We start from the raw sequence: 5,264 nt of genomic DNA, 5'->3' as shown, positions 1-5,264 counted from the left end.
AAATTCATAATGCCAATAACTCTTCTCTTGTTAAACCATCTTTCCAAGGTAATATAGCCCATGTTGATACAACCTCTTCTATCGACATTACCAGTTTTTGACCATACATCAATTTTGCTGGCATGTATCATGTAATCGTACTATATGTTGTGCGATCCACCCATAATGTAAATGGTAATAATTTAGGCCAATCACTTATCTTTCCTTTGCATGTTTTAACCAATGCTTTAATAATCGAAGAATGTCCACGTTCACTCTTGCCATTCCCTTCCAGATTATATGCTGTTGTCAATGCAAGTTTAATACCCATCCTTTCAAAGAACTCTAGTGCTTCATTTGCATCTAATTTTCCTCTATCTGCAGTGATTTTTCCAATATATCCATACCAGCAAATAATTTCCTCTAATATAAACCGACATACTCCTTCCGTAGTCTTTGTTGAAAGTGCTCTTCCCTCTACTTGATTTGTCAAAACTTCTCGAGCAAGTATCAAATATTTCCTCTGACCAAATCCCATTGGCATTACAACTAAATCAACCACCCATTTATAATGAATTACTAATAGGTTTGTAAGATACAAACCATCTCGATGACAAATATTTGACCTAGCTAGTTATTTTATTCCTTGTGTAGTGCGGGCATCCACCTTCACTCCTCTTTGCAACTCTGACGAATCATATCTAATCCTCTTGTTTTCCATTGACAAAGATCCACTTTTACACCTTGCGGTACTGCTGTCTAAACCCTTCTTCCTACACCCTGGTTGGAAATGTGTGCATTAGTGTTTTGGGATTGTAGCTAATTGGACCGAGAGGCAGCGGGAAGTAATTGGTATTTGAGTCATAATTGGCGTTTGAGTTGTGGTGGTGGTGGAGGTAAGAGGCATTAGTGTGTGGCATGGAAAGACAAACCCCGATGATCAGGGTAGGGGGTCAATCAGGGTATTTTGGAAGGTGGGAATGATGGGGGAGGGGAGATGGGGATGGCAGGGTATGAAGTGTGGGAGGGGGAGATGCCAGTCATTGTCGTCATCGCCGTCGCTGCGTGTGTGTGTGTGAGAGAACTTTTGATGATCGCCCTACTAACAATTGCATGCAGGGCTATTCTCTGTGAGATCTCTCTTCTTCCAACTGTATCCTCACGTACACACACATTATCTTCTGTCTGGCACTGCTTGCCCTCCTTACCCTCCTTTTCTTTGAACCTCCTACCTCTGTTGGATCATTCCCTCCTCCTTCGTCCTGCCCCTCTGAGTTGAGGATTTATCTCTACGGTGGTCATGTCCTCCTTGCCTCGTTCGTCCTGTTGATCGCCCCCTGGTCGTCCCTCGCCGCTCCCTGCTTCCGACCCCTTCCACCTCTCTCTCGCCCATTTTTCCACCATGGGCGCCGTTTTTGCCAGGTCGGATTCTTCCCTCCCCTGATCGTTCTCCTTCTCCTGATTGACTCAATTTACTCTAGTCTCATCTTCTCTATATTCCTCGGCCTCTTTTCTTGCCACCTCCGTGTCATTGCTGCATCCTCTCTATTTGGGTCAAAGCTTTGTTCTAGCTGTTTGTTGATATTCAAATTCATCATCTGGATTTTGTCATGCGCTGGATAATGCCAGGGATTGTTGAGAAGCTGAAATAATTTTTGTCGGGCTTCTATGGCATGTGCAAAGCATACTTGATCAGCCTTGTTGATTGTTGCAGTTTGTTTAATGGCTCAGTGGAGGCGCCATTCCAAGGGGCGCAGATCATCAAAGTTCCAGCGGCTCATCATGAATTCGGAGCAAACCTTATCGACCAACGGGTTATACTCTTGCCTTTCCTCTGTTGCTCTTCTCGATGCCTGCAACAACCAATTCACCTTTTCGTACTTATATCCTGGGAATTATGTTCGATGAGATTGGTGGCTTAAAACGTATCCGTCCGTTGTTGACCACATCAAGTGGCCTGTAGTTGATGGTGTTGAGACTTATGTGACCTCAGATGATGATGCTTATTGGAAGTATTTTGTAGGACGGTCGTATGAGCGTTCGAATGAAGTATCAAGTATGACTTCACCGATAGATTCTCAATAAAAGTGAATGCAAAGGTAAATGATGAGATGTCTTCGCAACTCGCTAGTTTTTTGACTTTTAGCTAGTATCGCGTTGATAGTAGTTAAGTTCGCCCAAGTGTGGATTCTTTGCAATAGGCATTCTCTGGTCTTGTTGTTGGGCACAAAGTTCATGTGGACACTGAGCTAAGAAATTGTAGAAGACGTTAGGGCGTAACTTAATTTTGGATGTGATATTTTGCTAGTACAATACCGACACTAGTGCGTGCGTACAAGTGGCATTTGCGCTAGGAAATACAGTTATGGTGATTCTTCTTCTTATCACGTCTTGATTCTAACTGCTTGCCTCTTTCCATTGGTGTTACAGCTTACAAATGAACTGCACTTTTCACAAGGAATGTTCCATTTTGACTACAAGATTGGTTCCATTACCTTACATCGTTTTGCGCCATGTCGTCGACCTGGTTTCTGGAGAAAGTGAAGTTGCTTTTTGGTGGACGAGGCCACTGTATCATGTACTGTCCGCATGGTTTCGGTAACTTGCCTTGAAATTAACGGCGTAGTTGCGCTTGAATGATATGTGCAGGGAAAAGATTATTAGACTCAATTACAGCTAGGCAACAATGCTTTTTACAATTCAATTATATTTAGGTTCAATGCCCGGAGCTTGTCTGTTGACCTTGGTTGTTTTTTGCTTGGAACACGTAAGAATCATATTTGGGTTGAGATTTCATGGTGTTGGGAGGTACAAATGTATCGGATGTGCCGAGCAGCTCTAGGCATGATGCCCATAACGCCTCCGGGCTGGACAGTTGCATCTCATATGTGATCTATTTGATCTATGTTTATGCCAAAGTTAGTTGCACTCTTGGCAGGGCACGAGATTTTATCCCTGTGCTCATGAAATGTGGCGTGGTTGGGAAGCAGAGTATAACGCCAACAGCGGCTCTAGGAGGTGAAGTGTTTCGGTTGAGCCATCAGTAGAAGTTGGCCATTTGGATTTGCTGGCTGATACAACACAGACAAAGTGGTATGGATAACTGTTCTCAACTTCGGGTGCTGCTGTCAGGAACCGTTAGAGCTCTTCTTAATGGCAGTGGTCATTTCTGCTTGCTGCCAACTTCAATAGCAAATTCTGGCAAGTAGCATCCTAAGTTGTCCACTTTGAATGTTTGTGTTAAATGATTCTGTGTAAACCTGGTCCGTTGGCCCTGGAGGTCGATGACTAAGAGTGTCTATTTGTCCAAGTGGCAACAGGGCAATTTGCAAGCACTGCCATTGTTTTGTTGACCTATGTTCAACAAGTGTCAAACAAGGTACTTTTGATTTCTCGCTCAGTACTATATCGACTTTGCAAAATGACATGGTCAAGCCCACATGAAAATTGGCTTGCGTTGTGAGGTGCTTGTTCTTGTCAGTTCATCCTCGTTTGGCTATTTTCACGTTTCCATGTGTCAGAATTATCGATGGGCAGTCCATAAAGTAATGTTGTTCTGACGCTTCACGTCTCTTTGGCTTCGAATTTCTTGTATAATTGGAATTCCAAGGAGGCGACCACTGGTATTGGATACGACTGCCTCCTTTGTCAGGTGAGATGCTTTTTAACATATTTGTCTATGATATGGGCTGTATCATTTAGACGGTGTATGGAAAGCAGAAGCAGAGTGTGGCACCCAGTTGCTGTTGATCTTCTGTGGCCATTTTGCATGGGAACACCCGTCAAAAAGCAAAAATTCATCCCAAACCTAGTCACTCGCAAATTTTGTTTTTGTTTCCATATTTTATAATTTCTGAATTTTTATGATGTTGTCAAACATAGCGTGCATGTTCGAGTTCCAGTGAAATTTCGCAACTTCAAGGGGTTTTTTTTTTAATTTAGAAAGAAGAAAAAAAAAGAATCTTTTGCTCAGAACCGAATCGCTTGTACTGGCGAGGTAGCTTTAGCTGCAGCTCTAAGCCTGACCAAAGAGAAAGCTGGGCAAATTCCAATAGCGTCATCTATTATCTGATTCTCTTTCTGGGTAGGTTTGCCAGCTGCCGAAGCTTGCATTGCTATGTTTGGTGACAACTTTCACTCTAGTTCCGAGCATGATTTGTTATATTTGCTAACAACATCTCTTCTAGATCTCTAGTGTCCGTTAAGCCGGAGCTATTCGAAGGAGTCGTTGATTGAGGTAGGGAGCAAGAAAGGGGGCTTCTATGAGGAGGCGGGAAGAGAGCGTTTTGAGCGAATCTGCGAGGATTGAGCTTGAAACCGACGTCGCCGCTAGGGGCTGGGGATCGTCGATGGAATCACCGACATTTTTTGATGCGCTATTCAACAAGTTTTTGCCATCAAACAACGAGGACGATGAGGCGTGGTCGGTGGTGCACATGTATGGGTGCGATTAGTTCCGGATGTTTGAATTCAAGGTGAGGCGATGCATGAGGGAGACAAGCCACGATTGGACGGATTGCCCGTTTGCCCAACCAGGCGAGAAAGTTAGGCGTCACGATCTGCAACGGCACCATTACTCGAGGATGGCATGTCCGGACTTTCGGAAGGAGAGCTGTCGAAGAGGCAATGCATGCGAGTTGGCGCACGGAGTGTTTGAATGTTGGATGCATCCGGCTCGGTATCAGACACAACCGTACAAGGATGGGCGGAATTGCCCTCGTCCGGTGTATTTTTTCATGCACACGCCAGAGCAATTACGACTGCTGCCCGCGACGGCATAAGCAACGACTATGGGAGGTCGGAGTGGAGGGGGTTACGACGAGTCGCCGCAAGCTAGTGTAGCGGTGAACTACGACGGGGTGTTTGGGTACGAGAGCTTGTCTTACGACGGAGCATCGGGAGGTCACAATTGAGCCATTTGTCGGGGTACTCGAGCTTGGCCCACTTCAGTGCAGGGTGTACACAGCAACTATCAAAGCATTGAAATAAGATCCAATTGTTATATAAATCCAAAAGAAAAATAAAATAAAAATACCTACTAAAACCATTTTTATAGTTAAGTGTTACAATAAGTAGCAATATAGCCCTAACACACATACTTTGCCCACCTGCTGACTCACTTCAAAAACTTCTCACTTTTCATGGCATAACCAGCGAGTGCAAACCATGTTGGTTGTCAAACACAACTCCCTCGCCATATCACCTTTGTGCACTTCCAATATCAAGATTGAAAACGCTTAGAGCTATGCTTCAGTTCCAGTTGCAAAAGAACAATACCAGTTCAA

At 44.1% G+C, this 5,264-nt stretch overlaps 1 long non-coding RNA gene across 9 annotated transcripts; it reads left to right on the top strand.

Moving 5' to 3' along the window:
• Positions 1–1,163: 1,163 nt before the first annotated feature.
• Positions 1,164–5,026, top strand: LOC149987316 (uncharacterized). 9 transcript variants are annotated; one of them, XR_016498966.1, is made up of 9 exons: positions 1,237–1,401; positions 1,694–1,793; positions 2,003–2,078; positions 2,410–2,557; positions 2,970–3,072; positions 3,300–3,358; positions 3,590–3,631; positions 3,981–4,063; positions 4,175–5,026. It is a non-coding gene; the product is annotated as an uncharacterized LOC149987316 (long non-coding RNA). The 9 variants fall into 9 exon arrangements; XR_016498963.1 differs by lacking the exon at positions 3,981–4,063 and having other exon boundaries at positions 1,231–1,401; positions 1,711–1,793; XR_016498965.1 differs by lacking the exon at positions 3,981–4,063 and having other exon boundaries at positions 1,236–1,401; positions 1,711–1,793; positions 4,167–5,026.
• The last annotated feature ends 238 nt before the right edge of the window (positions 5,027–5,264 follow it).

Source organism: Physcomitrium patens, chromosome 20, assembly GCF_059467195.1.
Source record: "Physcomitrium patens ecotype Gransden chromosome 20, ASM5946719v1, whole genome shotgun sequence".
In the NCBI taxonomy this organism is placed as follows: Eukaryota; Viridiplantae; Streptophyta; class Bryopsida; order Funariales; family Funariaceae; genus Physcomitrium; species Physcomitrium patens.
Note: the sequence above shows the minus strand (reverse complement) of the source record. Positions and strands in the feature narration are given on the sequence as shown.